Here is a 9964-nt window from a genome sequence, read left to right as displayed (position 1 = left end):
CAAAGACATGAAAAACATCAATATAAAAAATAAGTGAGCATGACCAGAAACTATAACCTTCACATCTCAAGAGTATTCTGGGATCAAATGGGATCAAAGGATAAGGGTTTAAGTCGAGATGGCCCACTCCTTTCACTAAGTTACCAAGCTCACAATCATTCAAGACATTACCTACCACTAGGACAAACACAAGACCACTATGAACAAGATTAATATCATGGCTATCGTTACACAATTTCAAAGGACCATGTTTAATATCAAGACCATCATTACTAGCATCAACACTAACTTGAAAGTTTTCAATCACACTAGTCTCATATTCAAGTAGTGAGCTAATCTTAGGTGCACATGGTTTATTATACATATCAAGAGAGCTAGCAAAAGAAGAAATATGCACACCTACATCAAGAAATTCCGAAACCTCTACATAAGGAATCACATGACAAAAATTTAAGCTCAAGGAAATATAGGGAATAGCATTATTAACTCGGTTTGGACTAGCACAGTCCACTTTTTTTAAGCTCTCGGCCAAGGGTGTCTTGAGGCCACTTTCATGTAAGATTTCTTGTTGATCTTTCTTTGATAATTCATGAGCTTGAACCTGCAAATAAGAAGAATCAAGGCTCGGTAAAATGCTAGCCTTTGAGTTGGTAAATATCAAGGAACCTTTGTAGGCAAGTCCTACAAACAAAGTTGTCTTCCCTTTTCCCTTCTCACAATCCGAAACCTACCCTCCCTTTTCCTTTTTTCTCATCCAAATTCTTGGTTTTCTCTTGGATTTTATTCACACTAGATGGTGGAAGAGGGAGAAGAGTGAGCTCTCGGCCACCATGCACAAAGGTGTACCTATTAGATCTTCCATCATGTATAGTGTGCTTATCAAATTGCCAAGGCCTTCCCAGAAATATGTGACATGCTTGCATAGGTATTACATCACATAAAACTTCATCATGATAATTCCCTATCTTGAATCTAATCACAAATGGTCGTTTGACCTTCAATTCACTACACTTTTTTAACCATTGAAGCTTGTATGGATTCAGGTGAGAGATAGTGGCTAGTTTCAAGTGGTCAACCAAGGTGACACTAGTAATATTCACACAACTCCCACTATTTATGATCATTGAACTCAAACTTCCTTTAATAAGGCACTTGGTATGAAAGAGGTTCTCTCTTTGATCATCCAAGACCTTACTAAACAAAGTTCTCCTAACAATATAACTAGGCACACACATTCTCCTTCACAAGGCAACACATCTTCTTCACTATCCTCACTTTTAACTTCGAGTTGTAAGCACTCTCCATCTTGAGAGTTATCATCATTCTCCTCAGTTTCCAACTCCGCTTCTTCACCAAGATAATAAAACTTACCCTTCCTTAGAATCAAATTATGTCGGTTAGGGCACTCACTTACCCTATGAACCGAACCTTGACACTTGAAACATTGTAAACCCTTAGATGAGGGAGGAAGGGCATTCGGCTTCACCTCCAACTTTGGAGGTTAATATGACACTTGCTTGGTTGAGATTTGAGAAAAAGAAAAAGATGTAGAAGATTTGTTTTTGTTCCAACCCGAAGTCAAAGGACTTACCTCTTTATTTCTAGTCAAACCCGAACCTTGTTGGACTCTAAGCTTATAAGCCGACCTTTTTTTTTCTCTTTTTCAATCTCTATGGCAGCTTGGAAAACTTCAACCACGGTTCCAAACTTGTGAAGAGTCAAACAGGAGGATATGTCCTTGTTCAACCCAACCTTGAAGCGGATAACATCATGTAGCACTTGTTCACCTCTATGGTCAAGTTTCAAGACAAGTTGCTGAATTTCATCATAATATGCCATGACACTCTTGCTTACTTGCTTTAGATTGTAAAGCTTGGCAAGAAGCTCATGCCTATAATGCTCTGGTACATATCTTTCTCTCGTAACTCTCTTCAACATCTCCCAAGGAGGTGGTTGGACATTAATCAACACATCATCAAATCTTTTGGTGTAATCCCACCAAGTGTTTGCATATCCTTCAAAGTGAGCAATAGCATAGAAACTTTTCTTTTCTTTGGAAAGGTCATTCACTTGAAAAATCTTTTCACAAGCAGATTCTCAAGCTAAGTACACTTCCGGTTCACTCTCACCTTTGAAAATTGGAATTCCAACCTTAATTGAATTAATGCCAATGTCTCAGATTTTTGGATGTTCAATATGGCCTTGTCTTGCCTCATGCCCTTGGAATCTTCCATAATGCCCTCTTTAATCATGTCTTGCACTCAATTCTTCTTCAAACCAATAGTCATCATTAGGAACATCATAACCTTCTCTCTTCCCTCTACCATAATTCTTAATTTGGATAGATGGGTTTCAGATTTGAGGCCTTTAGGGAAGTGGCTTTGGTCTTTGATTATATAGTACTTGAACTTGTGGTATTGGAGGTGGTAGATGGTAAGGTCTTTGGTCCATAGGATTTGGCATTTGGTAAGTGGTATTTTGTAGAGGTATATGGTTTGAATTTGGTGGTAGAGTTTGAGTTCCAAGTACCTCTTGTTGGACTTGGTTCATTTGGTGATGTAGTGGCCTTTGTAGGGTCCGGTGAGGAGAGGTTTGGGATTGGTTTAATGGATAGCTTTGTGGAACTCTTGGAGGGTTAAGTATTTGGTGGAGGGTTTCGGGTGTTATAGTCATGGAAGAGTTGTTTTCTTGGACAGTAGAGGATGCATGGTAGGGATTAGGAGTAGAAGGTCGTGAGTTCCTCCTACTTTCAACACAATCAAGCCTTTCACTAAAAGTGGAAATTTCATAGTCACCATTTCACCCCTCATAGCATCCACATTACTTCTCAAGGCATCATTATCAATTCTTTATTTCCCTCTTCAACGCATCATTATCACTCCTCATTTCTCAGGCAAGGGCCTTAAACCGAGCCATCAACGCTCTAATAGCATCATTTCCCAAAGGTTGGGAAGTAGTATCTCCAAATTCCATGGCAAATGTACCTAAAAGAACAAAAAAAAACAGCAAGCAACACAACCTACAAAACGAGCAACCAAGTTAGTTCAAAAACCTCACTTCATTTATGCTCAACCTAACCTCACATTTGGCCTCACAAGTGTTGGAGAATCGGTAATACTTGGAAAGTTACTTGAGAGGTGAGAAGCTTTGGTCCAGAATTGATCTTTGTTGAAACGACTCAAATAAAGTGATGCACGAACTTGAACCAACAAAATACTACGACTTAAAAATGAGAAAAGCACACAAGAAACCAAAGATATGAAATAAACAAACTCTAGACTAACTACCAACCTAGTAGGTACTTACTAGTTTGCTAATTAATGATAGAATTAGACGAAAAGAAACTAGGATCAAAAATTAGAAATTAGGAAATCTAGGTTTAGAGGTGAATTTTGGTTGATCGCAAGTGATGATGTGGCACTACGTGGTTGGTTGTCACTTTTCAAAATTTCAAATTTTCCAAAACCTTTGTCTCAGCCAAACAACACTTTGGGAAGAAGAATTTTCGGGTTTGGAGGGGTAAGAAGCAAATTAGAGCTCTTTCAAGTCTCAAATGGAAATGGAAATGCAATGGTCCCCGCCCCCCCCCCCCCTCCGTACCTGCAAGTGTACTTTGTTATCCCCTTGTTCCCTCCTCCTTTTGGAAGAATGGAATATTCTTTGAATATTCTTTTGGACTAACAACTTTTCCACTCTCTTTCTTCCCTTTTTTGGATCAAACAACACATTTGAATATTCTTCTTCACCAAGATATGAAGATCAAGGATGAACAAGATGAATATTAAGTGTTGACCAAGTTTGACCAACAAGCAAATGGACTCCAAATTTAATTTTTTGTGTAGATCTAGGTTCCTTATGCCAAAACAAACTCAAACCACTAAAAATCAGCCACAACACACGTCCAAATAGCAAGGTCAATTTCGGATCTTAGCTCAAAAGCTTCAAAAACACCATGTTCACGGAGGTTTTTTGCTCAAACTCAACCAAACTTCACTTTAAAAGTAGATCTAGACTCCGTAGGCACTAGAGAGCAAGGATCGAGCAAGGATCTAGTGCAAGGAACTTCAAAGACAAAGTAAAAACTTGTAGATCTAAGTTCTAAATTCAGATCTAACACAAGACAATAGACACCATTTTTTTTTGTATTTTATAATTTTTTGACTCGTTTTTGTTGAGATTTTCTAAATAAGAACACTAAAACCAAGATTTACGGATGTTAGAACAACCCTAACCAAGGCTTTGATATCAAATGATAGCCTAAAGACTATCAAACACACGAAATGGATAATAAGATGCAAAAATCAGCAAGCACACAAAGAGAAAACAACACTTAGCAAGGAGATGAAGGAGAAGAATTGCATGAATGTAAAGATAGTAGAGTGACCCTTGCTTCCACTAGATGATTAACAAAAGGAGATGTATCAAATCTCCAATCACACCTCACAAATGAAAGTTCAAACCACTCTCTTAGGTGACCCAAAGGACTCACACTTCCTCAAGCACACCTTTCTTGCCAAATTATCCAAGACAAGTGAAAAAATAATTTCAAATGTCCAAGGACCTAGTTTCGGATTCTAAGGTTCTAAAAACTAGAAGACTAAGCTACAATTTAGGAGTAATATTCAATGTCATCAAAAGTCTAATGAAAAGAGAAGTAAAATGGCCTATTTATACTATTACATTCAATGGACAAAAATGTCCTTAATGAGAGAGGGAATTGGGGCACCTCTTGAGTGTCACTTTGGAGTACAAAATATCTTCAATGCCCTTCACTTGAGGCGCCTCTTGAGTGTATAAGTTCCCCTCCTTCCTTCTCTTGACCAAGGTTTCAAAATACTCCAAAAACTCTTAAATTGCTTGTTAATTCCAAAGCTTTGACCCTTAGATAATACTTTGTACCCTTGGTGCTCCTTGTGCTTGTATCAGACTGTCCAAGTGACTTTTTTTCCATGTGGCATGCTTAGTGTCATTCCGTTAGAGAGATGCGTATTTTGAGCCAAAAAATTAATGAAGGGGTATTTTTTTATCCAAAAAACTAACGAACGATATTTTTGCTCTATTTCAGATAGTTCAGGGGTATTTTTGACCCTTTTTTATTAATATAATCAGATCCAATTTTCATTTAATTAATTTTTCCAAATTAATATCACACTGTTTTAAATTTGAACTAGATGTTGAGGGCCAGTGATTTGTTATTTTTTTGTCACAATTTCTGAGACACAAATAGAATTTTGATAACCAATCATATTTTTAATATGTTTTTAAATATTTTAAGTTGTTAACTATCAAAAATTTATACTACTTTTTGCATAATTTTAAAATAATACATGTTACTCTCCTTGTTCAAATTTTTATGGCATTGATAGTCAATTATATTTTAAAAATAATTTAAGATTTTAACTATAATAATTTATAATACCTTTTTTTAATTTCAATTTAAGAGACACTGATATAATTTCAAGAGTCAACTAAATATTTTATATCTTTTAAATTTTGTAAGTTGTTAATTATTGTGATTTGTAATATTTTTTACAATTTTTTTTAGATATTTTAAGTTGTTAACTATTGTAATTTATAATACTTTTTATGTAATTTTTAAATAATACATGTTACTCTCCTTGTTCAAATTTTTGTGGCATTGATTGTTAATTATATTTTTAACTATTTCAATTTAAATGGCATTGATATAATTTCGAGGGTCAACCAAATATTTTACATCTTTCAAATTTTTTAAGTTGTTAATTATTGAGATCTATAGTACTTTTTGCGTATTTTCTTGGAATATATAATAGTGAAATTTTAAAGATATTTAAGTTGTTAAATATTGTAATTTATAATACTTTTTATGTAATTTTCAAATAATATATGTTACTCTCCTTGTCCAAACTTTTATTGCATTGATAGCCAATTATATTTTCTAAATAATTTAAGTTTCTGATTACCATGATTTATAGTACTTTTCTTTAATTCCAATTTAAGTGACATTGATATAATTTCAAGACACAACAACAACTACATACCCAGTGTATTCCTGCATAGTGGGGTCTGGGGAGGGTAGAGTGTACGCAATCCATAACACTACCTCAGGTAAAGTAGAGAGGCTGTTTTCGATAGACCCCCAGCTTAGGACCGATAACAGTATAACAAACATAAAAGATAAGTGCATATAAACTAGTACGGTGCGCAAAATAAACTAACAATATAACAAACACAAAAGATAAGTGCATATAAACGATAATACTACAGCCACAACACCACAAACAAGAAACTCCAGACAAAAAAGAACGCTATCTTACTATTACCAATGCACTCCCACCCCCTAACCCTCTACCCTAATCCGCGTTCTCCACACCTACCTATCAAGGGTCATGTCCTCCGTAAGCTGTAACTGCTCCATATCATGTCTAATCACCTCCCTCCAATATTTTTTCGATTTACCTCTACCCCGCCTAAAATCATCCATAGTCAGTGTCTCACACCTCTGCACTGGAGCATCAGAGCCCCTCCTCATCAGTGCTCGATTTAATTTCGAAAGTTTGCCAAATATTTTATATCTTTAAAAAATTTTAATTTACTAATTAGTGTGATTTATAAGAATTTTTTTATATTTTTTAAAAATATATAACAAATTAAAAAATAAGACAAACAAATTAAAATGGATGAAAAATATGAAGGTAAGAGAAAGGACCAAAAAGTTGTGCCATTGTAGGCAGGTTGACCTTTAAACTATTTAAGTTGTTAATTATTGTGATTTATACTTTTCTTTTACATATTCTTTTTAAATATATAACAGAATAATTTTTTTTAGATATTTTAAATTGTTAACTATTATAATTTATAATACTATTTATCTAATTTTCAAATAATATATGTTACTCTCCTTGTCCAAACTTTTGTGGTATTAATAGTCAATTATATTCTTAAAATAATTTAATTTTTTACTTGTTGTGATTTATATACTTTTTCTTCTAGTCCAATTTAAGTGGCACAATGCTTAGATGGACATAATAATTAATTAGGGGTGACATAGTAAAATCACGATTGAAGCACGAAGCAAATATGTCTTAAATGACTTATAATAACTAATTAAAAGTGATATAGCAAAATTACTATAAAAAATACTTGTGGAAAAAATTAAATTGGCCTCATATAAGATGTCAATATAATTTAACATTAAATATTAGTATTGATTTTTTAATACTTATATGACTTATAATAATTTTTAATATTAATTTACGACTTAGATGATTTAAAATAATTAATTAGGAGTGATATAATAAAATTACGGTTGAAGCAACTGAAGCTGACATGTCATAAATGTTCATTTTAATTTTTTATTAAATATTATTAATTTTCTAATATGTAAATAACATATAATAATTAATTAGGATGGTATAGTAAAATCACGGAGCAAGCAGCTGAAAGATCGACAAGCAGGACGACATTTAATATTAAATATTATTAATTTTTAATACTTAGATGACTTATAATAATTTCTAAATACTTATATAACTTATAATAATTAATTTGGAGTGATATAAGAAAATTACGGTTGAAGCAGTTGAAGCAAACTTATCATAAATGTCTATTTTACTTTTTGTATTAAATATTATTAATTTTTTAATATGTAAATGACATATAATAATTAATTAGTGGTGGTATAATAAAATCACGAAGCAAGCAACTGAAAGGTTGGTAAGAATGAGGATTGAAATCTGCTCATTCCCTCTTATTACTACTATATATAAGAGCGAGTGAGTAGCCAGCTCAAGCAGGCAGCTGGCGGTTGTCATGCATGCTTTCAGCCGCTTGCTTGCTCCATGATTATACTTTATATCACCCCTGATTAATTATTATATGTCATTTATGTAATCAAAAATTAATGATATTTAATAAAAAAATTACTAGTATGTAGAAGAGTGAGTGAGCAGCTAGCACAAGCAGGCAGCTGACAGTTGGCATGCCTGCTTCCAGCTGCTTGTTTGCTCCATTATTTTACTATATCACCCATAATTAATTATTATATGTCATTTACGTATTTGAAAAATAATAATATTTAATATAAAAAAATAAACTTGACATTTATGATATGTCTGCTTCAGTTGTTTTAATTGTAAAATATGTGTTTTAGTCACTTTGATTTGATGTTGGTGAATGTTGTTGGAACACATCTATAGTTCCATATGAGGGAAAAAGTGGGTAAATATCATATTAATAATCATTAAATACTACTATATAGAAGAGCGAGTGAGCAGCCAGCTCAAGCAGGTAGCTAGCGGTTGTCAAGCCTGCTTCCAGTTGCCTGCTTGCTCCGTGATTTTACAAATATCAGCCTTGATTAATTATTAAATATCAGTTATGTATTTAAAAATTAATAATATTTAATAAAAAATAAAAAGACATTTATGATATGTCTGCTTTAACTACTTTAACCGTAAAATATGTGTGTTTTAGTCAATTTGATTTGATGTTCTTAAACGTTATTGGAATACGTTGATAGTTCCATATGAGGGAAAAAATATCATACTAATAATCATTAATTACTACTATATAGAAGTGTGAGTCAGCAATCAGCTCAAGTAGGCAGTTGGCGGTTGTCATGCATGCTTCCAGCAGTTTGTTTGCTCCGTGATTTTACTATATCATCCCTAATTAATTATTATATATTATTTACGTGTTTAAAAATTAATAATATTTAATAAAAAATAAAATAAGAATTTATGACATTTCTGCTTCAGCTGTTTCCACCGCAATTTTACTATATCACCCTTAATTAATTATTATAAGTCATCTAAGTATTAAAAAATTAACAGTATTTAATAAAAAGGTAAAATATTAAATGATAAATTAATTTTATCATTCATAATAGGAATTATGGAAGCTATAAGCATGACAATAGCATAGCTAACATGACTTATCACGATGATCCAACAAAAGAAGCACTGATTAAAGCAGAGATCATTCCAGCCAGAGCAGATCATGATTTGAACACAACTATGCTAATTGATTCAGATGGTTTTTCTAAAAATCCTAATTTCTTAGGAGATCTATTTTCTGGTTGCTTAAATTTTTCTTCATCAACCATTCTACACGGGAAGGTCATTGTGTGGAAAGTCATGAAGCTCAAAGCCACAACAGTTAGTACCTCTGACATCTTAGTTTTCACCAAATTTTAGAATGGAACTTCTGTATGCATATCCAAAATTAAGTTCTGATTTTTATTTATTAATCTTTCTACTATCTGTTTGTCTGTATTAATAAAATATCAAGAGCCCATATTTGATTTGACAACCAAACTTCAATTACGGGTCTTGTTTTTAGAAACTAAATATCAGGATTAACTTTACTTGAACATGGATAATTTTTCTACACATAAATGCAATGCTTCTTTTGAGATGTCAGTACTTAATATGACAGAGAAAATTTTGCTTAACGTGAAATGAAAAAAAACGAATAGAAAGTGGAAGCAATTATAAAATCAGTCAATATCAGTTTCCTACTTTCATACAATAGTGGCGATTTAATTGAAAGGTGACAATTACACTTCAGTCAACAAGTGACATCGGTAAAATTGAAATGATACAGAAAATATTAACATGACTTCTCCACTAGGATGACACACACAAATTAAAGGGAAAAAACAAGTGACATGATTAAAAGGTCGATTGAGAATCAAAGCAAGACTTGTTATTGTGTGATATCGCCTGTTTTGGGATGAGCTTATACAATTTTTTTTCTTTAAAAAAATCTCACATCATTATATTGGAATCCAACGTGTCATCAAGTACTAAATTGATGCAAGAGAATTAAAAATCCCTACACAGTATATGGTTATAAGAACCACTAAAGCTACTAATCCCAGTGGAGCAAAAAATCAATAGGTGATTTCTTCTCATCTATTCTAGCTTGGTGGATAGAGTTACCTGGTACCTGCTGTTGCCGGTGGGAGGAGACAGGTATCCCT

At 33.0% G+C, this 9964-nt stretch overlaps 1 non-coding gene across 1 annotated transcript; it reads left to right on the top strand.

Moving 5' to 3' along the window:
• The first annotated feature begins 9545 nt into the window (after positions 1 to 9545).
• Positions 9546 to 9648, top strand: LOC124889189. The gene has a single exon (XR_007047800.1). It is a non-coding gene; the product is annotated as a U6 spliceosomal RNA (small nuclear RNA).
• The last annotated feature ends 316 nt before the right edge of the window (positions 9649 to 9964 follow it).

Source organism: Capsicum annuum, chromosome 11 (genome assembly GCF_002878395.1).
Source record: "Capsicum annuum cultivar UCD-10X-F1 chromosome 11, UCD10Xv1.1, whole genome shotgun sequence".
Lineage (NCBI taxonomy): Eukaryota > Viridiplantae > Streptophyta > Magnoliopsida > Solanales > Solanaceae > Capsicum > Capsicum annuum.
The sequence above is the reverse complement of the archived record's forward strand: the minus strand, read 5'-3'. Positions and strand labels throughout refer to the sequence as shown.